The sequence below is a fragment of the Benincasa hispida genome, chromosome 4 (assembly GCF_027475165.1).
Source record: "Benincasa hispida cultivar pf3 chromosome 4, pf3_genome.v1.1, whole genome shotgun sequence".
NCBI classification, from domain to species: Eukaryota; Viridiplantae; Streptophyta; class Magnoliopsida; order Cucurbitales; family Cucurbitaceae; genus Benincasa; species Benincasa hispida.
In genome coordinates this window covers 18,174,492-18,201,393 of record NC_143481.1, presented here as the reverse complement: position 1 = coordinate 18,201,393, position 26,902 = coordinate 18,174,492, and the positions used below count along the sequence as shown (strand labels likewise).

The 26,902-nt window shown below is 34.7% G+C and overlaps 1 long non-coding RNA gene across 1 annotated transcript; it reads left to right on the top strand.

Moving 5' to 3' along the window:
- The first annotated feature begins 12,831 nt into the window (after positions 1-12,831).
- LOC150036552 (uncharacterized) lies at positions 12,832-15,797 on the top strand. The gene is made up of 2 exons (XR_016529002.1): positions 12,832-13,229; positions 15,067-15,797. It is a non-coding gene; the product is annotated as an uncharacterized LOC150036552 (long non-coding RNA).
- The last annotated feature ends 11,105 nt before the right edge of the window (positions 15,798-26,902 follow it).

The following is a 26,902-nucleotide window of genomic DNA, read 5'->3' as shown; positions in this document are numbered from 1 at the left end:
AAAACTTATGAACTAAATTGAAACAAAATTCAAAACTTAAAAGGCCAAATATGTAACATACCTAAGGACTAAAAAGTATTTCTATCAAAACTAAAATATAAAAATAATAATTAGTTTAGAAGTTATCTAAACTTACCCTCTCCATGTGCAAATCTCAGCGAATAAACAAAAAGAAAAAGAGAAAAGCATTAACAATGAGTATGGACTTTTATTTTTCTTTAAAAAAGAAAAAATATATATATATTGATTCTCTAGATGCCTAACTTGCCACCTCTAATCTCAATGATTAGTTAAATATCTAAGTTTTTCATTAAAAAAAAGGTAAATAAATAACATTTTAATGTAAATTTTATCGATCACACGACACTAGAATGAAGTGAGCTATATTTTGCTTTTAGACAAAATTACAATATATGTAAATTGTGCTCATTGTTAAGAGTTGGTGTATGCATCACAATTTAAAGAATTTCACTTAAAGAAAGCAAAAAAATTAGAATATTGTTTAATTATTTTCCTAAAATAATGTCTATATATGTCACACTCCACAAAACTGTTGTTTGTTGGGAAACAAGGAAACAAAACACAGAAAAGGAATAGTAATATACAAAAAAGAAGGAAAAGAAATTAAAAGAGTTTTTATTTTTGTTACTTTTTTTATGCTACTAAAATTGAAAACAAAATAAATACTTACAAAATGTGGATTAATTAGCTGACCTTAAGTCTTTATAACCTTCTCAACCAGGCATTGTATTGTCTTTTCAATATGACCAAAAGTCTAACCATCATAATCCTTCTAGGCTTTTCTACAACCATTAAAAGCCATCTTTGAATTTCTTTTCCCCCTCTTTTTAAGTCTTGTTTACTTGAATAAAATCTAACTAAACCAAGAAAACAAGTAATTTTGAAACAAAATACAACTTCTCTCGTCGGATTAATTTTCCTTTAATTTTCTATAAATTATTGTGTATAATACAGTCAAAAGAAGAAAATATAAAAATTAACATTTGTCATATTGTCTACTCAAGCAATCTTTCAGTCCTATATCGTACAATTATAATGTTAATATTCTAAAACAAATATAAACCTCAATGTCAATAGTTCAAATCCTCTAATATTAAACTAAAAAAAACAAAGAAAATAGTAATTTCACATTGATTGTCGATTTTTATTTGAAGTGTTATAATAAGATTTCTAATTATCTCAACTTTTTATATCTTCAAGTAAGTATTACTTTAGAGAAGTGATTTAGTGTAACAACTCATCTCTTGCACAAACTAGTTTCTATAAGGTATAGTCTGATTTTTAAAAAAAATTATCTTTAAACCTTCGTGAATATAATTTACGGAAAGTTTAGTCCTTGAGTTTTATTATTTTATACTTTAATATTTACACTTTTAAATTTGTAACCATTCATTAAATTTAAGTATAAGTTTATATTATGTAATGACTCTCTATATATTTAAATTTATAAACATATTCAATTTCTAATCGACTTATCAATGAACATAAGTAAGATATCATTAAATCTTAACAATATGTGCAATTATAGTGACCAAATTATTGAAAAAAATAAAAACACAAAACTTAATTCATTACCAGATAATATTTATAGGCCTAAATTGGTTACTTAATTGAAAGTTTAGAAACTAAAAGATTCTTAAAGGAACTCCTTATATAATGTTACTTTTATATGGGAATCTTATTTAATTTTCAATTGACGTTAATAATTTTATTGAAGTTGGTTAAATAATAATAAGAATTTTAGTGTAAGAGAAAACACAATTTAAATACATTTTCACAACTAATAAAGTTTATAGAGATTAAATTGTGGAAGAAAAATCAAGAAGAAACTAATTAGCCTATAGTAATTTTACTAAAATGAAACAAAATTCAAAGGGATGTTTATATATATATATATATATTTTTTTTAAAAAAAAAAAGAAAAAGAAAAGGTAAAAATGTGAAGAATGAGGCATTTGAAAGATTCAAAACATTGGTTGGTGGGTCATTTTCATAGGGGATTTGAATTATTATTCCCATTAGATATTCTAACAATTCCTCACGCTACTTCCTACCCATTTCCACTTCCCTTCCTCTTTCAATTTTCCAACCTTCTTTCCCACTTTACCCTCCATTTTCTCTCTCCTTAAATTTGATTTCTAATTACACCTTCAATTTTTAGTTTTGTGTTTAGTATGTTCGTAAATTTTAAAGAATGTGAAATAATTCAAGAGTATCTTAGACATAACATTTAAAATTAAAGATTTATTGATACAAAATTGAAAGCTAAGGTCTCATTTGATAGTGCCCTCTCCTTTTTAGTCTTATGTTAGTTGGAAATATCTTGAATTTGTTACCTTGTGTGTGGAACAACCAAGTATGGAGGTCTCATCGTACCTAAGTTATTTATATATTTGCCATCTCTATATAATTTATGTTTATGACCATAGAATTTAGATCAGTGTACTATGTAAACTCTTGGTATTTTGTAACCTTGTCTCTATAAAATTATTCTCCCTTTGTCACATGGACCTAACTAACATACTATTAGTGAACCACGTAAATCTGTGTGTAAATTCTTTATTATTTTATGGTTTTTGTATTCTTTATTTGCCAATTTCACAACCTATGTTTTTAAAGGGAAATTTAAATTAAAAGGATATTGTCCTTTTAGAAATCATTTAGGAAAATATTGTTGTTGTTGTTTTTTTTTTTTTTTTAATAACTTGAGGGTTCAAAATTCGACCAAGGTAGGTCGGATTTTCAACCCTCGACATTGCCTTTTTTTTTTCTTTTTTAATTATTACACATTCCACCTTTTTCTTTCTTTCTTCTTCTTTTTTTTTTTTTTTTTTTTTAATTTTTCCATTTTATAAAAAAGATTTCTAAAAAGATTTTATTATTTTATTTAAACTCTAAAAAGAATAAATTAAAAAAAATAATATCTCATAAAAATAAAAAAAATGTAAATTAAATATCTCATTTATATAAAAATAATTACAAAAATCAATGTGTCCCACAAGGCGGACGTCGTCGATTTCGAGCTGGTTGTCGTCGTCGACTTCGAACTTGAGGTTGCTCGGGTTCTTCTTGATGTTGCTCTGGTACCTCTGCAGGCACTTCATAATATAAATATTCATTATGCTCTCTAAGACCCCAACCATGTCCATACACGTATGAAGATGAAGGACCAGCCTCTCAGTCATAATGTCCTGAACCAAATGCTGACATCATCATCATCGGACTAACATAATCAGTTTGACTCTGCGTCTGCATCATAGGGGACAATTCTTCCACATTATGTGCAACCTCATCAAACTCATCCTCTTCCCGAACATGTCCTTTACGTCTAGGAGCTGGTAGAGGAACAATAGGTATATCATACATATAATGAATTTCCTCCACATAACTTTGGTTGTCACTACATATAGCAAGAACCTGGTTCGGATAATTCGCAACCTCACAGAGCCTACTGTTGTTCGATCTCTGTGAATTATAAAATAATTAGACAATATTTAAAATAAATTTAAATTAAAAATAATTAGATAATATTCATTCATTTACCAAATGACCCACAGCTGCTCTCGGACGAGTGACGTAGCGCCTTGTGATATTATTATACCAATGAATATATTCTGGAGTGACATCTGTATCAAACTGTTCAAGAGAAACCCTCACTGCAATAAACCTTGCACGATAGTACCATCGCACTACCAAATGTGCAACTTTTTCGGATCAATCTCCAATCCTTAGGTCAATATCATGCAGTACGGGTTCAGTATTACAAGGCGATGGGACATCCTGCTGAAAACCGAATTGTCTCATCACCGAAGATGCCACTCATCAACGTGAAAACATATGAGAGGACTCATCGTTCGCCATATGTTTTGACCATTCGTACAAAAACAGGCAAAGTATGCATAATAATTTTGTACAACTCCACAAAATATTATATTAGAGAATATTAAAGACAAATACAATAAAAATGTGTATAAAATAATCAATTAGGTTCAGTGTAATGTACCTAATCAGGTTGAAGCAGATCAAATATGTATCTATACTGGCTAACTATATGTGTGGTTGTCCTAGTCACACAGAATTTGTCTCTCCACCTAAATTTTTAAATTGATAATTTAGAATTTAAATTAACTAGATCAGTGATATAAAATTAAATTGAATTAAAACAACATACCGAGAACCATAGGCTCATCCAACTAACTGAGCGTCATTAACATGTTGTAGCTGTGGAGCCATTATTGGAAATCGCTCCCAAGCCCATAGTTGCAAAAGTATGAGAGGCCCAACTATCTCTCGAACCTCAGGTCTTGTTGCTTTGCATAACTGTCTATACAACCATGCCAAGCATGCTCCACCCCACGAATATCGCCCCGCATCATGGAGGTTAGCTAACAGTGGCAGGAACATCAAGTGAACAAAATGACTTGATTTATCTGAAAACAGACTTCCACCCATCATTTGTAGTATATATGCTCGCGCATATGTTATGACGATTTCCTCGTATGCATCATTTGTGAGCTTAAGAAATTGTGTTCCTAACCATATTAAACTTAACCTCGATCCTTTAATCTTGTCGGCAGGTGGGGTCGCACCGAGGTATAGTTGACAAACTTCTGACTAGTCATCATACATCACTCCGGTGACTAACTCACCGTCAACAGGTAACCCCAACAACACTTCTATGTCTTGTAGAGTGATAGTGCACTCTCTAACAGACATATGAAATGTATGCGTCTCGGGCCTCCATCTCTCGACCAAGGCTGTGATCAGATACCAGTAATAAATCATAATCTGGTAACCCATAGAATCTAGATGTGTGCAGTAGCGGTAGTATTCGAGGGTGGAGCGGGATAGTGCGCTGGAGAACTGCCTCTCGACGCCTGCAAGATATTTCTCCAGTAGTACGATCTCGCCATACAACAGATGATCGATGAATGGACTGGTCGTACAAAACATCGGGATCAACATGTCCTGGGTTTAAAGCCATGATATAAAAGAAAAAAAAAATATTTATTTCTCAATTAAAAAATTATTTGTTTCTCAATTAGAAGAATAATGTATAACTTAATTAGAAGAATAATGTACAACTTAATTAAAAGAATAATGTACAACTTAATTAGAAGAATAACGTACAACTTAATTAAAAGAATAATGTACAACTTAATTAAAAGAATAATGTACAACTTTATAATAAAAAAAATTGAATATACAATAAAAGTATCTACACTTAATTGAATAAACATGATAAAAGAAGTACTTATTTCTCAATTAAAAGAATAATGTAAAACTTTATTGATTACAATAAAAAAAATTGAATATGCAATAAATTATTATAAAAAAATTGAATATACAATAAATTATAATAAAAAAATTGAATATACAATAAATTATAATAAAAAAATTGAATATATAATAAAAAAAAAAGTATTTATTTTTCAATCCCTAACTATCTGGAGCCTATCTTAGTAACAAATGACACTTCCTTCGATTATGTCCTCACTGATTACAAAATCCACATCGTTGTCGAGTGGCTGGTTCTGTCCAATCCATCTCGTTGTGATAACGTGAACTTTGCAGTTTACCAGGTTTTCTCAACAACGATGGATCAGGATATAAGACGGACATATTAGGGTGCGTGATCCAATAATCTTCATGCGGTACAGGTTGAAATTGAGGAGAGTAACATTCAGTATACGTTGACAATTTGTAGTAGTCCTCAATAAAATTTTCGTAGTTCATGTTAAAATGTGAGCAAACGACCATAAAATGCGAGCATGGAATGCCAAATGCTTGCCACTTGTTACATGAACAGTACCGCTCGAACCTGTTTAGCCTCAATATTTGAATGTTTCCTCCTTTGGCATTGAGACTATGACGTCCGGTCTTCACATGAAACACATCTTCATACCAATCGTATGATTGTACTTCATGTTTACTAGATCGTGCAACCCATTTATTTATTTTCTCGTGTGCGTACCTGGATTTTTACTTCATCTAGTATTATAAATATATGTTTGAAATAAATTAATAATATATATATACACATATATATATATAAATAATATTACCGGGTGTATTTATCTTGACGCTCCAATGCATCCCTTATTTCTTCTCTTCTTTTCTCGAAATAATTCACGCATTTGAAGAATGTTATCTAAGCAAGAGCATTTATAGGCAACATTTGAGCTCCTTTGAGGACTCCATTTATGCACTCTGATAGATTTTTCGTCATCCTCCATATCTGAATCCTCCATCATGTGCTTGAGTCTATTGCTCTAAACTAATGTTGTAAAAAAACTCAGACAACTCTGATTTATTCCTTTGATATCTTCAATTGCTTTGTTGAACTTTCGAATTTGAAACTGACACCCGGCACGATAAACATAATTTTTCAATGAATTAAAATTATACTTTTTTATTGAAGTTGCTGACGATATGTCGTAAGCAGAAATGATGGTGACATTTCGGTCCCGTCCAACCATTTGCTGGATTGTTCACTGCTGCGATTATACCAGCATGTCGATCTGAAATTAAACACACCTCTTCGTGTATTAAAATTTCTCTCAGGTGTTTCAGGAACCATCCCCACGAGTCTGCGGACTCTTCATCAGCAACGGTAAATGCAAGTGTAGGAAGATAACCGTTCGAGTCAATTGATGTAGCAATCAACAATTTTCCTTTATATTTGTCGTATAAGTGTGTACCATCTATCTGAATTATCGGCTGAAATTTATTAAAAGCTTCTATACAAGGACCAAATGCCCAAAATACAGAAGTTAGGATAACATGGCCTTCAGTAAGCATTTCTTTAACTCTCCACTCAACACGTGTTCCGGGATTGGTTTGTTTAACCATATATAACCACCTGGGCAACAATTTGTAAGACTCATCCTAATCACCAAACACTTTAGCCAACGCTTTTCCTTTTCCCTCCCATACCCTATGGTAAGGAACATGATATCCAAACTTTGATTTAATGTCAGACTGCAGTTGTGCCACACTGATAGATGGTTTTTCTCTTACGGCGTCACAGAACTCCAGTGCAATCATTGATGAATCTAATTGCACGTGACTTTGACTTAGTTCTGAATAAAAACATGTATGCTGCTCATCATACTTAGTGATCTCCAACAAGCCATGCGATTTTTTCTTTATTGCACGAAGTCTCCACTTGCAACCTTCCTCCCACTTCTTACACTGAATTGTCCAAATCGTCGGTGTAGATTTAACAACCTCATATGGTGCGTGACACTTTATTGCAAAACATTTGACCGCGTGTTGTAGCATTTCCTTGTCTTGAAAATCATCCCTTTATACAATTGAGTATTGTCAACGTCCACAGGGGTTACAATTGGGTCATGTTCCCGAATGCTATTCAGTACATTCATATCCAAATCATTGAATGTATTTGAAAGCATCTCATGTTCACGACCATCGAAATCCAACTCTTCTTTGTTTCTGTTCTGAAGTCTCTGTACAGGTTATTAGCCACCATAACTTCATTATCACATGGCGATGCAACTGACTCCGATTAAGATTGATACATTGAGTTGGTTCTTCAAACTGGTTAAATGATGTATCAGGATCCACCCCTATCCTATTTACATTTGCATAGAAATGGAATGACATAAACCTTATTGATCCTGATGGTACTAGATTAGACATATTCTATTTTGAACAAAGGAAACAAGAACAATGAGAATGTTGGTTCATTTTCATAGCGGCTTCTTTTTCACATAAATGTTGTAATAAATTCTATCTCTACTTCTGCTAAGTTGTAGCTCAGTCTATCTTTCTGCTCAGAATGAATTCCCAACGGAACCTACATATTATTTCTATTTGATTTGCTCCCATATCTACACTAAGTAACATTCCAACCATTTCAATGAATTGTTCAAATACAATTCCAATGTTCACATTTATGGTAAAACTCCTACTTGGTGAAACATCAATTTTTTGTATTATACTTTTTATAAGAAGTATATTAAAATATATTAAATTTTTTAGTTTATAAACATAAACTTTTTAAGTTTTATGAACATAATAATAAATTAAACTTTTTATAACTATTTTTAAAAATAACAACAAATTAAACTTTTCAAATTAAAATGAGTTAAACTTTTTAAAATCATTTTTTCAAATTTAATACAAAATAAAAAATTAAATTAAATTAAACTTTTTCAAACTATTTTAAACTATATTTTCAAAGTTAATACTAGAAAATATCAACTTATCACAATAAACATAACAACAATAATTTTCATATGAATAAACTAAAATTTTCAAACTATATTAAACTTTTGAAACTATACTAAACTTGTTAACTATTACAATAATTTTGTATTAAACTATAAATATCAACTTCTTAAACATAACAATAAACTAAACATTTTAACACTATAAACATCAAAGTTAATACTAAATAAATCAAATATCATAAGAATAAACTAAACTTTTCAAATATCATAAGTTCAACTCACAGATTCGACGGTAGTTCTTTTTTTTCCTTCAAAGTGACAACGTTCACCATTTTTCCTGTTATTTGTTATCTGACAATAACTACAAAAAATTAAAAAAAAATAGAATCTATAAAAAAATAATAATATAAGAACAAAAATAAAATGTATAATTATTCTTAAAAAATAAAAATTTAGTAGAGTAACGAACCAATATAGTTGTGTGAGAATAATTTGTATTAAACGAAATACACGAAGAGAAATGGAAATGGAAATGGGAGGAGAGGAAGAAGATTTCGAAGGCTTATTTTCGAAGGCAGTGAGGGGCAGTGAGCAAATTAAGGGGAGAGGAGTGAGCAAAATCAAGGGTAGTGAGCTATCGAGGGAGTGAGTGAGCAAAAATGAAGAGGGAGAAAAAATTATTGAGGGAGCAAGTGAGCAAAAATGAAGAGGATGGGGGTTTAAAAGGATGTAGGTCGAGTGTGAACACTCGACCTACGGGTTTGGGGTGGTTGAAGAGGCATTAAGGCTATGGCAGAGGGGCATGCATGCGTCAATGCATGTAGGGAATCAGATCAGTAGCGGGCAGAGGGAGCCTGCATGCAGTCGGTCAATGCATGCAAGGAATCACGTAGAGGAATCGGAGCAGGGCAGTATGGTGATTGGACCTTACACTGCATGTCCTGAGTGAATTTACCCTCATGAGCGAGATCCTCCTCATGAGTGAGATCCTCCTTATGAACGAGATCCTCATGAGCGAGATCAAGCATTTCTTTAACAAACTGTCTTCCTAGCGATGCTCACCTTACCAGCGAGATTCAGCCCACATTTCTAGCGAGATTCCCTTCTAGAGCGAGATCCTCATCACAAAATTAGCGAGATCCCCATCACAAAATTAATGAGACCTTCAGCCCACTTATCTCCTTGTCGAGGGTTGAAGTTTTGACTTATATATGTCGAAACTTCAACCTTCGACAACCTTAATATACATATTGTTTTCAAGTTTTTCTTTGTTTGTCGAGTTCTTAATGTTCGACCTCTACATTAATCGAATCCTCAACCCTCGACAACTAGCCTCAAACTCCCAAAACAACAATATTTCTCTAATAAGTTTCAAAACAACCTTATTTCCCTAATAAGTTTTGAAAACAACCATATTAATATAAAAGGTCCGTTTTTAAAACTTGTTTGTCTCCTTCCAATTTTTTAATTGTGGTTCTCACTTTTCTTAAAATGAAGAAGAAGAAAAAACTTAAATTCCTACCAGCTTTTTTTTTAACCTATTTTTTTTTTAGTTTTCATAACTTGACATGGTTTTTGAAACCTTAGCATAAAGTAGATAACAGAATGTAGAAACTTATGGATGAAAGTATTGTTTAAAACTTAATTTTCAAAACTCAAATAGTCTATCAAACGAAAATTAAGGAATTGATTTGATTAGATACATTTTAAAGTTTATGGATCTATATTGAATATCAAATTGAAAGTTTAATGACCAGTGAAACACCTCTTAATGTTTAGAGACCAAATAGATACAAAATTGAAACTTCGATACTAAAATTATAATTTAACCTTTTCTTTTTTATCATACAATAATTAAACACTATGTGTATATATATATATATACACACACTGTTAAGATACTTTGAATTTCAACATTCAAATTCAAAATCAAATATTTATGAAGGAGATTGGGTTCTAAAATTGAAATTGATGATGAAGTTTTGTTTTGTTAGGCAAGGTTGGACTACCAATTTATTTATTTGAAGACAACAACAATAATTTTTGTGGCCGTTAAAATCACACATCTTCCTAATTACAAAAATGCTTCACTAGTTGAATTTTAACCCTTTCCCTTTTCTTGGAGAAACAAACAATTCTCATTGATTATATATTGCGATATGATGTTAAAATGGAAGATTTATTAAATAAGTTATTGAAGTTATTCTCATCTATGTAAATCAAAGATGACGGTTATTTGATGAATTCCAAATCTTACCTATATATTATAGATTCTTTGATATTTTTTTGGTAAACATAAATCTCTTATGAATTAAACTAATAACCTAAGATTTTGATGTGCAGGTAAATAAAAACAATCAATTGATTATGAAATAATAAAGCATAAATTGTAGACTTCAAAGCTTGTAAATTTGTTAACTGCCAAAACTTCTTAGCTGGTTAATATATTTCAATTTTTTTCCAAAAATAAAACGATTGCTATTTATTTGGTTTGTTTGTTTGTTTTACATTTGGAAAAATAGAATTCAATATTTATTCTAATATTAATAATTAAACTAGATTTAAAAGGGAGAAATGTTAATGAATAAATTTGTTTTTTTTAAATAAAAATAAAAGTAAAATAGTGTTTATCAAGAAGAAGAATGAGATTGAAGATTGATAATAGCCCTTGAGATAGAGATGTCTTCCTCATCCTTAATTTTGAATTATACAATAAATAATATGCAGGAAAAAAAGAACAAAATAGAGGCCAAACATGCTATTCAATTAGATTTTGAATTTTTAAATTTATTCAAAATTCTTCGGTCAAATTTATCATCTATAAAACAGATATTCAATGAAGAAAATTAGAGCCCATAATCATGTGAGTTTTTTTTTTTTTAAAATTAAATCCATTTCATCAATGTTTCTTATAATAATTAAATTCTTAGCCAAATTTAAAAACACAAACTTTTTTAGAGCTAATTTTTTTTAGTTCTCAAATTTAAGAAATTTGGAAGTGGAAGTAGTGCTATAGAATTAATTTTTTAAAATAAAAAATAAAATAATTATCAAACGGGATCTAAGATTTTTTTTTTTTTTTTTTAAATAGATTTATTTCATCGTTAATAACAAGCAAAATCCGAACATGCTCTCTACAGAATGGGAATATGTCAATAGAGTCACTGTAACGCTCATCAACTTGGAACGTTTTGCATAAATCATTTATCACTTTTTCCATTAATTAATTTTTTTTAAAAAAATCTGACATTAAAATTACGTTTATGGACTTCTTTTTTTTAGTACTATATAGAATAGAAGGATTCGAATCCTAGGTTTCGTAGTTTCTAGCACATTCGTATGATAATTGAGTTATGCTCGGTTTGACACGTTTCTCGAATTTTTTTATTGTGCTTACATTAAAATACTTTATTTTCTATAGTATAATATTCGTTAAAAAAGATAGTATTTCGATCTATTGAATTATGTTACAGTCGATTTTTTTTTTTTAATGATAGTAAGCAGCCATTTGTATTTTTGAAAATGATCCGAGGTCATTGAAGCATATCAATATAGAATCCTCGGTTGGTGATGAATTTTTTTGCCTTTTCGAAGGATATAAAAAAACTTTTAAAAAAATTCTAAATAAAGACGTAGATGATAATGGGATTATTATAAATTTAATTGTCCAAACTTTTTTATATTTTCGTATATAAAATCTAATGGATTTTTCGGACTAGAATAAATGTGGTGGGCGACTGGAGAGACAATGTGAGAATGAGAGAAATTTTTCATATCCCTAGAGAAAATAGATTTATTTGTTGAAATTTGAGGAGAAAATGAATTTAATGAAACTTTATTTTCTATTTATATTGATTTTACGTATCAATTTATTGGTTTTTTTTTTTTTTTTTTTTTTACGAATTCATGATTATTTTAATTATATTTGTTAGCTATTTGAAAATATTTGAATACAGTTTGTAAATTAGAGATTGAATGAATGCTTTGTAAACCATATATGAAATATATATAAATTTCATATTGGCTTCAGAGATAGAGAGAGAATGAGTGAAAAATTGATTGAAATAAATATTGGAAGGACCTTTAGGCCTTGTGGGGTGTTATCCCATTGCCTTTTGAAGTGAGAATCATGTGAAGTGGGCCTTCAATACGGCCCAAAACTGGAAATGAAGTGGATCTGTGGGCCCAAGCTCCATTTTGGAGAATCTATGAGCCACGTGAATTCTGACGTGTGAACCAGTCACCCTCGCGTGACAAAAATCCCCAATTTCGTATTCTATTTTTTGAATTCCGTATATATATACATACATAGTATTAAATAAATTAAATTTGTATGTAACAAGTTATTCAATATTTAATGTCCTTCGAACTTTAATTTTGTGTATGGGAGATCTCGAGACAATTAAATATTGTAAAAAATTAACAAATCTATTAGAAATAACATTACAAGGCAGGAATAGTAATTTTTTTTTTATTAATATTAAGCTCGTATACAATCTTGTATGATTTTGCAAAAATAGCAAAATCTTCAAGTGCCCAACCCAAATTCGATGATTGTGAGAAAATTCCAAAATGTCCATACATATTTGAATCAATTTACACGATTTCCATCTTTACGTTAGGGTTTGATTTCAACTTCTTCTCTAATTTTCCATCAACAATTTCTTCCACTTCTTCTTCCAACACTAGTGTTTTCCAACTTCGATTTCGCTACTAGTTTGATTTCAACGTTAACACCAACTTCTTCTTCCAACTCCGATTTTGTCAGACACCAATTTCTTCTTCCAACTCTAATTTCTTCAACACTGATTTCTCCTCTTCTTCCTCTGATTTCTTCTTCTTTCGGTTTCTTCCTCTTCCTCCTCTGATTTCCTCTTCTTCCTTCTCCAATTTCTTCCATCTTATCCTCTTATTTCTTCTTTTTACTCGTCTAATTCTCCCACAGTGATTTACTTCTTATTATACTTCTCCGATTAGGGTAATTATTTTTGCTTCAAGTGTAAAAAGAATGAGGTGAGATTTTTAGATTAGTATACTAGTTTTTATATACATCATTGGAATAGTTTATTGCATGTAACTTCTTTCTTTTGAAAAGATGTCTAACAAATACTGTTTTAGATTTTAACTCCTTTATGATTATGTAATAGATTTCTTCCTTTTACTCTCAATTGCTTTTTATTTTATTGAAATAGTTGTTGTGTAGAAATAACTGAGATTGTCATCCGATTACTATGCGATTGATATCTTATTATCTTCTGGTTTTTTAAATAAGTTAATATGCATTTGCTAGCCTGTTGATTTCCTTATGATTACCTTACATTGTTAGTCACATAGTTTGTGCTTTCTATTATGTGTTATCTGATTACCATGTAATAGATTTTTTCCTTTTACTTTTTGTTGCATTTTATTTTATTGGAATAATTGTTGTGTATAAGTTACTAAGATTATCATCTGATTACCATGTGATTGATATCTGATTAGCTTCTGACTTTTTAAATAAGTTAGTACTTACCTAATAGCATGCTGATTTCCATATGATTATCTTTCGGTTACCATCCAATTATCCTTTAGTTTTCTTAGTTAATAGTGTATGTCTTCTATAATATCACTATTTGATTGTTAGTCAATTGTTATCATATAATTTGTCTTATGATTTTCTTAGTTCCTAATGTCATCATGTGATCGTCAACCAATTACCATCTTATTGCCTTCTATTCTTTCTCAACTATTTCATACTTCTGATAGTCAATTGATTGCGTTGTGATTGATATATGTTTACTTTATGATTGTCATTTAATTGGCTTCTAATTGCATTTGATCCATTTTTTGTTCAATGCCATCTAATGGCTTGTTTTTTTATTATTGCAAAAAATAGGAAGATCAAGAAAGATGAAAAAAACCAAAAAATCGAAGGAGAGGACGAGATTCAAGCAAAAAATCAGAATGAAAAGCAGAAAAATCGAAACAAATCATGCTTAAAAATCAAAACCTAAAACCAGTGCATAAATATCGAAACCTAAAATCACCAGGCAATCATGAACAGAAGGATAAAATCGAAGCAAAAAAATCTGAATAAAAAAAATCGAAACAAAAAACAAAGCATAATTTGCGAAGAAGAGGACGAGATTCAAGTAAAAAATTGGAATCAAAAGTAGAAAAATCAAAACAAATCATGCTAAAAATTCGAAACCTAAAATTAGTGCATAAATATCGAAACCTAAACTAAAATCACTGCCACAATCATGAACAGAAGGATGAAATTATAGTAAAAAAATTGGAATCAAAACTGTGGCTTGTCGAAATCAAGTTGAATAATAAAAAAACAGCTAACAAAAAATCAAGTCGGCATTGGATTGGTTGAAATCTTGAACTTCAAATCTTGGAGCTTGTCGATGTTCTAGGGCTGAGAATTAAAGAAGAATGAAATTGGAGAAGCAGAGGGTCACGATCATGCTTGTCCAGAGCTTGTTGCCCATGGCCACATGCCCATTTCAACCCCTTTTTATCATGCTTTCATTTTATGTATTTCATTTTTTAAGTTAGTTTGCCTTATTAATTCATCTTGTTGTAAGTGACCGCTTACTTATGTCTATATGCAAGGGTGAGAGTCACAAAATTGCTCAGAGTGTACTATATGGGGGTAAGACTAATCATCATATTCTCATACTGATGACGGGCAAAAATGCACGTCATCTTAGGTCTTTTATTTAGAATTATGAAGGCTGTTAAATAGAATATGCGGCAGTTATGTTAGAAATTCATGAAAAATGAGTTTGCGTCGTTCAGCATTAAGAATCTTGGCTAACCCACTATTATGCTTTATTATGCGTTCAATTGTCTATCTTTGTAGCTAACGCAGGAAGCAAACGCAGACGCGGAAGCCGGGCTATAGCATAGACGACCGCATGCGGAGAAATTCTCCATCGCAAAGGCGAACGCATACGTTTAACGCATGGGTGTTGCGGTAATCAACCGCATGCGTTCATCGCATAGGAGTTGCGATCGTCAAGCGATTGCAGTCATCGTATAGAAGTTGCGGTAATCAAGCGAATGCGGTCATTGCAAGATTGCGGCTACACAATGATAACCATAATAGTGGGATGACCGCAAAGTTGGTGGAATAGAAACATTAATGCATATCTCGGGAAAATCAAAAGATGATGTTGACATTTCACCTACCACGCCGTTAGCAGCAGAGAATTCAGAAAAGGACCAACGCGCCGTAAAGGTCAGAATCAGAGCAGGTCCATTAATGCTGTCGGCGATCAAGCTCTATAAATAGAAGCCGGTGAGCAAAATTTCAAATCATTCAAGTTTCTACCTTCAGATGGATCCTTGTGATCCAGACGAACGCGTGAGAGGAAAGCTTGAGAGTTCTTCATCTCCTTCATCCATTCCGAGTGATGACTGGAGCCTTCGCCGGAGTTAGATCTCGAGAGAGTCAACTCCACCACCCTTCCATGGCACCACCCAGCTAGCCTTTTCCATTTCTCTTCTTTCATATATTGTGTTGTATTACATTATGCCTTAAGAAATTAATACATTTTGTGAATAATGCATTTCTATAATTTCCTTCGACTCCATCTCCATCTTCACTACTTAGCATATTTAACCTTCATTGCATCACTTAGTGAGATTACTAGAGTATCACATACTTAATCATGCGGCATAGGAATATGAAGCATGTAGCAAACCACCGAGAGGTGTAAGTTGCGTGAGTGTTGTGAGAAAACCTTATTTGCTTAGTGTGAAGTTATAGCAATGCCTGTCTATAAGCAGATGCAACGCTTGTCTATTAGTAAAGTCAGCAACAACTAACTGCCCGGGAGGGTAAGTGGTTGGTCGCATCAAGCAATGTAAGCAAGTATTCACTAGAGATAGGAATAACTTACGTCAACCAAGTTTATGCGGTTACCTTGTCTTATGAGCGCATCATTCATCATTTAGGCATACTTGAGAGAGTAGTCTAAAAACCAAATCTAAGACTTGAGAGAGCGGATTGGAACACATAAGCAAGAATGGGGAACTTAGGAATAAGCTCTATTTGCTATTACACAACGTATGCACCCTACGGAGAGGATATTGCATGCGTCCAAGAAGTAGGATACGGTGGTATGCGGTCATCTTGTTTATGTATGGGAGCACATGAGCAGGAATAGAGACTTAGGAATAAGGGCTTTCGACACTGCGCATATACATCGCATGTGTCTTAGAGTTAGGCACAAGTGTGTGTAGCATGATCACATAGCTTGTGTTGGCTAAGGTTGCCCTTGCGGTCAAGCTTAGGGTTGCGATGAAGACATCCTCACATTTTATCTATTTTCCATGCATTTTACTAAGCGTCAACAGTTACCGTGTCTCTACCTCTCATTCATACTTCCAATGCTTTGTCTGTTAGTCAGGAGTAGGAGTAGTTTGTAGCTTAAAACCCCCCATCATTCTTTTATTTATCTGCCGCAAACACATCACCGCATACATTTAGTTACAAGTCCCTGAGTTCACCCTCAGATCACCCGAGAAACTTGTGTTCGCGTTATACTTGGTGCGAGCGCAAGAAAACTTGTGTTCGCGTTATACTTGGTGCAAGCGCAAGAAAACTTGTGACAGGAACGCATGGTCATCGCATATAAGAGTAACGCATACTTTCATTCCAACGCATGACCACCGACGCATGAGAATTAATGCATAACTTAAGACATGCATCGCACAATTGCGTTCACTAATTTTCGTCATCACATACCTGTGAGTTGTATGCTATAAAGCCGTGTTGTTGCTTATTGCTTTCTAGCTGTACGATTAATGTGTTGGGGTTTATGCCTTAAAGTTTCGTGTCCTATAGTTTGTAAACTGATTGTACAAACACCTGTGTTGTATAATATATGATATTTACTTCACATCTTGATTTTGCTCAGTTGTATGTTTTATTTTCTTTATCACAAACCAATAAACATAAAATCTCTGGTTATCTGTATGTAACTTAAGCATGTATGGTGACATACAAGTGGATCATGTCTTGAGTGATAACCAAAATGGTCAGTAGTATATGGATAGAGGAGAGAAACCTTATCTTGGTAACGCTACAGATGCGGTCCGCTTTGTGGAATGGTCATAAATGTTGTGACTTGTCACAGATGGTCTGATTCTGATTATTTGTGTAGGGGACATGCGAGCGGGGGCATCCTATACAAAGAGTTTGTATAAGACCTGATCACGAAGTGTTAACATCTCGTTATATAACATCGTTCATGATAGAGACTTCACTTCACTAGGATGACCATAGGTAACATGACCTCAATCCTGAGTGAGTTCGGAACTCCTACCATTGAAGGCGGTCCTTTGATTTGTATGGGTGCGAGTGGCCAGGTCGCCGATTCAAACCTACCATTTTGGGGATTCGTCTGATTTGGGAGCTGAAAACTCAGCTATACAATATGAAATTAACTTCTTCCCCGAGGCAGAGGTAAATAGATAGATAGCTCTCTTAAGGGCTGATCTCAGGGTTTGAACGATGTGGCGCCACACACCTTCTCTTAGCCCGAGAGGTGTTCACACATAGTTGGACTATGTTGTATTGTTCATTAGAGGAATCGGTGGTACTTAAGGAGTAAGATGTAACTACAGGGGTAAAACGGTAAATTGGCCTAGTTGTACTTACGAGCATCTGTGAAGGGTCATCGTACTCATGATTGGTAATATTCGATGGACACAGAAATATATCTGTTGTAAGAAGAGTTCAACTGTTGGTCTTTAGTGGAATGTCTGACAGTTAACGGATGGTGGATCTTGTGGCTAAAGAGTTTAGTCAGTTATTCACGTATCGTTGGAGCTTCGAGCCATAGGTCCATTAGGTCCCCTAGGTAGTTGGATAAAGTTAAGAATCAGTATTTGAGTCAGTTTGAAATGTTCAAATTGACAAGAGGGAGTTTGATTATATATGATATAATTGGACTGGTTAATTATATATGATATAATTGGCTAAATGTATGATATACAATATTTTGGAGGAAATTAGATATAAATATGATTTATATCAAGTGGAGGAGAAATTACTATAGTAGATATGTGATATTAAACTATAGGGTAAGAATATAATATGATTATATTCATTTATTATTAAATTGGTTAATTTTAAGATAATTGACCGAATTATTCTCCTCAATCATGTGTTAGTGGGAGTAACCGCATTCGGTTATGTAACCGATGAATAAAATAAAAATTGGTTTCATTTTGTAAAAAGTTCAAAAATTCGCAATCAGTGTGAAAACATAAACGATTGCCTAGCTTGAGAGCCTATACGATAGAGTCTCATCGTCTAAACGATCGTATACATTTTACTAGACGATCGCTTAGTAAAACCTACACGATCGTGTAGCTTTATCTAAACGATAAGCATCCCTACTATATGATAACCCTTTCTTTCCCACTTGCTTATTGTCTACACGATCTGTTTTTCCTCCTATCTCTACCAAATTCACCAAAGACCACATTTTAGATTCTCACTCCGAGAATACCAAGAGCTCCAACTGGTGGTGTCGTCCCCACTTCTTACTTGTTTGTGTTGCTGCCCAGATCGTGTAGACGATCGTGCTGCCATAGCCGACTGTTTTGCTGGGCGATAGAGTTCGTGTAGAGGTTCTTCTGCTGCTTTGAGTTCAATATTTGAAGAGAGTCTTCAACTGGTATGAGAACTCATTCCCTTATGTTTTATTTATCAAAGCATGCCGTTAATTAGTGTTAATTTGCATAACTATATGTTATAATGTATGTGTTGTATTTCAGTCACAATGAAATCGGAAAGATCCGAACGTGCTCATGGATGATCTTTGTTAAGAGTTCCTTCAGAATGTTCATTGCTTAATCATGTTTTCAAACGTTTGCAAAAACTTTTTCCTCTAAAACCGTTTTCTAAAACCTTTTCTCAAGAACGAGGGTGGAGGTTGTGAGAAATGCCCATTGTGCCATCGGCTATTCAGATTTGGATTGACTGACTTGTTCAAAGGCAAGAACAAGTACCGTACAATCTCGTTGAGACCCTTACGAGAGTGTGATTGTGACAATTGGTATCAGATCCAAGTCGACTCACAGAAGGACAAATCAGTAATCATGTCGGCGACAAAGAACTTGAACAAGTCTCAAGCGAATAGGCTGGTAGAGATGGAAGAGAAAATGCTCTAGCTAAGAGAAGTTCCTGATAGTATTAGTTTTTTGGAAACTTGTTTGCGAAAAGTTTCCGAGAAAGCCAACGGAATTGATGCGATAGTTGGCCGCCTAGACAGGTTACCCATAAAAAAATTGATGATGAAGGTTGAGACCCTAGAAATAAACATTCCACGATCTGGCAGTTTTAAGTGTGGAGATAGCTCGACAAGCTTTGTTGCCCACATAGAGGAGCATGTCGAAGAGTTAGACGGCTCCTAGAAAGTAATAATCCATATGGTAATTGATCTTTTAGAAGATTTTCGATCGGCCCTTGACGTTGTCAGAGTTGAGATTGCAGATGTGAGTGCGAAGGTGAATCTCACTATTCGAGTTGTAGAGAACCAAGTTCCACAAGGGGAGCAATCCAAGTGAACAGGATAAAGATCCCGGAACCAAAACCCTTCTATGAGGTGCGGGATGTGAAGGCCTTAGAATATTTTATCCTTTATCTTGAGTAATACTTCAAGGCGACAAACGCCGTGACAAAGGAATCAATGGTCACACTAACAACCATACATCTAGCTGAAGATGCAAAATTGTGGTGGGGATCACGATTTATGGACATGCAAGAAGGGCGTTACACGATAGATACTTGGAATAAATTGAAACAACAACTTCGTTCGCAGTTCTTTCCTGAGAACGTCGAAATTTTGGCCCGACTAAAACTTCGAGAACTGAAACATACAGACAACATCCGAGATTATATGAAGTAATTTGCGGGAGTTATGTTGGACATATGCGACATGTCCGAGAAAGAAAAAGTTTTCTATTTTGTCGAAGGGTTAAAATCATGGGCAAAAAAGAAGCTGTATGAACAGAGAGTACAAAACCTCTCTTGTGCCTATGCGGCAGCGAAATGACTATATGACCTCAGTATGGACTCTCAAGATGTGAGAAAGCAGCCAACTTCCTCAAATAGAGGAAACAAAAATAGTTGTTCAAGTCCTCCCAAACCTGGGGGAGAAGATAAGAACATAAGTGGAAATCGTAAGCCCTTCCAACAGAAATCGGGAACAATTGGCAAGGACTGCCACAACATTATAACAACTACAATCGCCCTCTGCCCTTCTACATATGTAGAGGACCACACCGAGCAGGTGAATGCCTGAATCAAACTACTTTTAATTCCTTCCAAGCCACATTAGCCTCGAGCACATAAGACAAGGTCAAAAAGGCCGAGCTTGGAACCAAGCAGACTGAAGAGAATGGCAATTCTAAGATGGAAGCGTTGAAGTTCTTGTCCGCTCTCTAGAAGAAGATGAGGGAGACAAAGGAACCATTGAAACGAGGGCTCATGTATGTGGAGCATGAGTCAACCAAAGATCGACCAAGAGTACCATGGTCAACTCTAGGGCAACCCACAACTTCATGACTGAAACAGAGGCTCATTGTCTGAACTTAACCTGGGAAAGAGACGTTGGGAAAATGAAAGTCATGAACTCCACAATCCTACCTATTACAGGAATAGTGAAGAGAACGCCAGTGAAACTAGGGGATTGGAAAGGCCTTGCCGATTTCGTAATTATTAAAATGGATGATTTTGACGTAAAGTTGGGGATGGAATTCTTACTTGAACAAAAAGTTATACCTGTTAAGGTTGATGCCCTAAATCTTATAGGGTCCTATAGTTTGTAAACCTTGTATGAACAAACATGTCTGTGATTAATAATATTTGATATTTTATTCACTTTGTCTATGAAATATATGATATTTTAGTTGCATTAACCTCAAACCAATAAACTAACATCCACAGTTATCGTTGTAACTTAAATATGTTTGTGGAGACATATAGATGGATCATGTTTAAGTGATAACTTAAATAGTCTATAGTATATGGATAAGGCTGGGTACCTTATCCTGATGACACTACGAGTATGGCTCGCTTTGTAGGTGTTACAATGTTGTAAAGTGCTACAAATGATCTGAGACTTTCATTTCACTAGACAAAAGAGTTTGTATAAGACCGAACCATCTAATATTAGACATGTGAGTGAGGATATTCTATACAAAGGAGTTTGTATAAGACCGAACCATGAAATATTTATTCTCATTATATAACGCCATTCATAATAGAGACTTTCATTTCACTAGGATGACTATAGGTAACATGACCTTAATCCTGAGTGAGTTGTGAACAATCTTGCCTATAAGAGTGGTCCTTTGATTTGTATGGGTGAGAGTGGCCAGATCGCCGACTCAACAAGCCTACCATTTTGGAGATTCATCTGATTGAGGAGCTGGGAACTCAAGTACACAAGATGGAATTCACTCCTTTCCCGAAGCAGGGGTAAGTAGATAAATTTCTCCCTAAGGGTTGATTTCAGGTCTCGAACAATGTGGCGCCATACCCTTTCTTGGCCCGAAAGGGGTTTAGTCATAATGGGACTATGATCTATTGTTCATTAGAGGGATCAGTAGTACTCAAGGATTAGATGTAACTACAGGGGTAAAACGATAATTTGGCCTAGTTGTACTTACGAGTAATTTGTGAAGGGTCATCGTACTGTTGATTGGTTATATCTAATAGACACAAAAATATATCTGTAGTAGAAAAGTGCAGTTGTCAGTCTTTAGTGGAGTGCCCGACAGTTAAAGGATGGTGGATAATGTAATTAAAGAGTTTAATTAATTATTCATGTATCGTTGGAGTTTCAAACTACAAGTCCATAAGGTCCCCTTGGTAGCTCAAAAGGATTTAGTTGAGAATCAATTTTTGGGTTAATTTGAATTGTTCAAATTAATAAGAGGGAATTTAATTATATATGATTCAATTATATATGATATAAGGGAGAGAGTTGTGATGACGGAAAATTAGATGTCAATTACTTAACAACTAAAATTTCGTGGATGCAATATGCTAGCATGTCCTTAATGTCGTTGATTATCATGCGTTAGAATGACTATGCGTCAATGAATATATGCGATGACCATGCATCCTGTCATAAGTTTTCTTGTGCTCACGCCAAGTATAACGCAAACGCAAGTTTCTTGAGTGATCCGAGGTCGAACTCAGGGACTTGTAGCTAGATGAATGCGGTAATGTGCATGCGGTGGTTGAATAAAAGAATGATGGAGGGGTTGCTAAGCTAACACTACTCTTACTTCTAACTAACAGACAACGCAATGAGAATATGAATGAGAGGTAGAGACACGACAACTATTGATAGGAAGTAAATGGATGGATAAGTAGATAAAATGTGGAGATGTCTTCATTGCAGCTCTTAAGAGTGACCGCAAGGGCAACCTTAGTCAACGCAAGCTATGCGATCATGCTACACACACTTGAGCCTAATTCTAGGACGTATGCGATGTATATGCGATAGTGCCGGGAAGCCTATGCCTGCCTAAACCTCCATAACCCACTCACGTGCTCTCGCCACATGAGCGTGCTGGCCGTATACCACCGTATCCTACTTTTTGGATGCATGCAATATCCTCTCCGTAGTGTGCATACGCTGTGTGACAGCAAACAGAGCTTATTTCTAAGTTCCCCATTCTTGCTTACACATTCCAATCCGCTCTCTCGAGTCTTAGATTTGGTTTTTAGACTACTCTCTCAAGTATGCCTAAATGATGAATGATGCGCTCATAAAACAAGGTAACCACATAAACTTGGCTGACATAAGATTATTCCTATCTCTAGTGAACAATAGCTTACATTGCTTAATGCGACCAACCACTTACCCTCCCGGAAAGTTAGTTGTTGCTAACTTTACTCATAGACAAGCGTTACGTTAGCTTGACACTAAGAAAATAAGGTTTACTCACATACTCACGCAACACACAATTCTCAGTGGTTTGCTACATGCTTCATATCCCTAATCCACATGACTAAGTGTGCAATACTCTAGTAATCTCACTAAGTGATGCAATGAAGTTATGGATGCTAAGTAAAGAAAGATGGAGATGGAATCGAAGGAAACACAAAAATGCATTGAACACATCATGTATTAATTCCTTAATAAAAAAATGTAAATAAGAGAAAATGAAATGACCAGCTAGAAGCAATGTCTTGCTTCCAGCGAATGTGCGTCAAAGCTGCCGGTGGTGCCATGGATGGGTGGTGGAGCTGACTCTTTCAAGATCTAGCTCCAGTTGAAGGCTCCGGTCGTCACTCGGAATGGATGAAGGAGATGAAGAACTGCTCTAGTGGAACATATAAACTGCTCTAGTCCTCATGGGACACATATATGCATGAAAAACTTTTTTCTATCCTACTGTAGTTAAGTATGTCCACTACCTCTAGTAAGTCCCATAGGACCCACAACCTCTGTGAATAAAATATAGTTTATTTTATTTCCTTTTAGTTTTATTATTATTATTATTATTATTTATTTATTTTTATTTTATAAAAAAAACCTAATTTCCCTTCTTCTTCTTCATCGCGTCTGCCCCCCCCTCGAAAAATTTCCCTTCCCGCCGCCGTCACCAATCGTTCAGACCATCGCCATCTAGCCAACCATCTGGTTGATACCTCAGATCTTGCGGCCGAAGCCTCCCCCTAGCGCGCCGCCTCGAACCTCAAGCCGACCAACCCAGTCGCGCGACCCACGCTAGTCTAGTCACGCCGTTGTCCAGCTCCATTCCTCATGTAGTCGCTCGCTCGCCTGACGCTGCTGCCATTGGAGTCTCACCGTCAATTAAAGCTCCTCCTCCTACAAGCCATTGAGCCCTCCGCCGCTCGTCTCTCCCTCTCTCTTTCAGATTTGACGACACCGCAAGCCCCTCAGACATATATGTATAGTTATATTGTATATGATGCAATATTAAAATTATAGGTTATAAATATAATATGATAAGTTGGTTATCATATTTATTTATATTATTTAGTTATTTGGATAATTAATCCCTTCTTCTCTCTAACCACATTAGTGGGAGGTTAGTGGTTTTTATAGAAAGGGGAATAAAAAGAAAAGAAATTTTCTTCTTCTTCCGAAGTCCTCTACACGAAATAAAGAGCCTATATGATAGTCTCTAGAAACTACACGAGATAGCTTGTACTTCCTCAATCGTCTTCCTCCTTCAATCTCACAAACTCCCTCCAAACCAAAATAGCCAGAGTCCACCACTCCTGGGTTCTCACCTCGAGAATACCAAAGTCACCAAGTGGTAGTGTCCTTCACTTTTGGTTCGGTTGTTCTGGTTGCTATTTGTTTGAGGAGAGTTCGTTGTTGTTTGAGGAGTTCGAGTTAGTTCGAGGGATTTGCGTGAAGAAGAGTTCTTCAAAGGTATAATCACTTGAACCCTGTTTATAGTTCAAAAGCATATTGTAATTTATATTATGATGCATAATCTGTATTGTTTTACTGTAAATGTTTGTTTTCAATCGAATGGGATTTGGACGATCCACTTCCACTTATAGGTTCTCTGTAAAACGAGATCCTTCAATACTGATACCCCTCGCCAAGTGCCTAGTAATTACTGGGTCTCGCCCACTGTAGTTCAAGCGAACATCAAACAATCGAAAGGGGTAAGAATGATTTCGACCCTTAAACTGAAAAGGGGCCTTGCCCATGACGAACCCACGTTCTTGCCCATTTCAATTGAATCAGTCGAGATTGTGGAAGAGAAGGTCCCTCAAGACATCCCGTATGTCTTCGAGAAGTATCGTATTTTCATATTGGATAGTTTACCCAAATCCTTGCCTCCACAAAGGGGGATCGACCATGAAATCGAAATGCTAGCAGGACAAAGCCGCTCGCCAAAAACACATATTGTATGGCTCTGTTAGAATTGGCTGAACTCCAAAAGAAATTAGATTATTTTTTGAGTGTAGGGTTTATTAGACCAGCGAAAGCTCCCTATGAAGCCCTAGTGTTGTTTCAAAAGAAGAAGGACGAAAGCCTTCGACTATGCATCGACTATTGAGCTTTAAACAAGCTCACTGTCCATAACAAGTACCCCTCACCCATCATCATAGACTTATTTGACCGACTCCATGGCGCCAAATATTTCTTAAAATTGGATATCTGGTCAGGGTACTACCAAATTCGGATTGTCGAAAAAGATGAACCAAAAAGTACGTTACGAGATATGGGGCCTTTGAATTTCTCGTGATGCCCTTTGGCCTCACCAACACTCTAGCAACTTTCTGTATGCTGATGGATCAGGTGTTTCATGAATACCTTGACAAATTTGTCATAGTATACCTAGACGATATCGTGTTCTATAATGCACCAATGGAAGATCATTTGTGCCATCTCCAACCAGTCTTCGAAAAGTTAAAGAGGAACCAACTATACATAAAGAGAGAGAAGTGCTCATTTGCCTAAGAGCGTATAAATTTCCTCGGCCACATGATTGAATATGGTCGAATTGGCATGGAAGAGGGCAAAATGGCTGCTATTTGCGATTGGAAGGTGCTCACATCTGTGATGGAGCTACGTTCCTTCCTCAGGCTAGCCAATTACTATAGGTGGTTCGTAAAAGGATTCTCCAGAAGGGCAGGGCCATTGACCGAGTTGTTGAAGAAGGATAATCATTAGAGTTGGACTCCTGAATGTCAAGCCATCTTCGAGGGCTTGAAGAAAGCGATGATTGAAGGACTGGTTCTCAGAATTACAGACATGACCAAACCTTTTGAAGTTGAACAGATGCTTTTTTCTTTGCGTTAGGTGGTGTTTTCCTTTAAGACGGACACCTCATCGCATATGAGAGTAGAAAACTGAATGATATGGAAAAGAGGTATGCGGCCTCCGAAAAGGAAATGTTGGCAGTAGTTCATTGCCTGAGGGCCCGGAGATAATACCTTCTAAGGGCTAAATTCATGGTCAAGACAGACAACAGCTCCATCTGTCACTTTTTCAACCAATCAAAATTTTCGCCAAAGCAGGCAATGGCAAGAGTGTTTGAGCATAAACCAGAAAAATACAACCAAGCAACTGATGCTCTTAGTCGAAAAAGCGAGCATGCGACCCTGTGCATGTTTGTATTGGATTAAAGCAGCATGCACAACGAAAGCAATTGGTCAATACCGCTCTAATTACAATAATAACCTAAGATTAAACATGTAAAAGGATTAGAAATATAACCTTTGTAGTTTCCACAAGAATCTTCCCCTCCTTGAGCAATCGGCACCACCAACGAAAAATTCTCGCTATTCTCCGGTTGAAAAACACAATTGTGGGACCGAATTTTGGTGAAAGATAGGGAATTTCACTAAATAATTTGAAGAGTAAAAGAGATTTTGTGGAAGACTATAGTTAAAAACTCAAGGAAGCATTAGATTTTTCACTTGAAAATGAAAAAATATTTATAAACCAAAAACATGCAAAAACTCTTCTTGCATGGCCTCCACCTCAAACATCATTAGCATGAAAAAATAGGTGTCAAGCTTTATATAGAACACTTCAAAACCCACTTAGTTAGTGGGAAAATTCAACAATTGGATTTTTTCACTAATTATTTTTTCATTAAAATAATTTTATAATAATTTTTTTTGACAAAATATGAAATACATTTTTCATATTTCAGAAATTATTTAATTA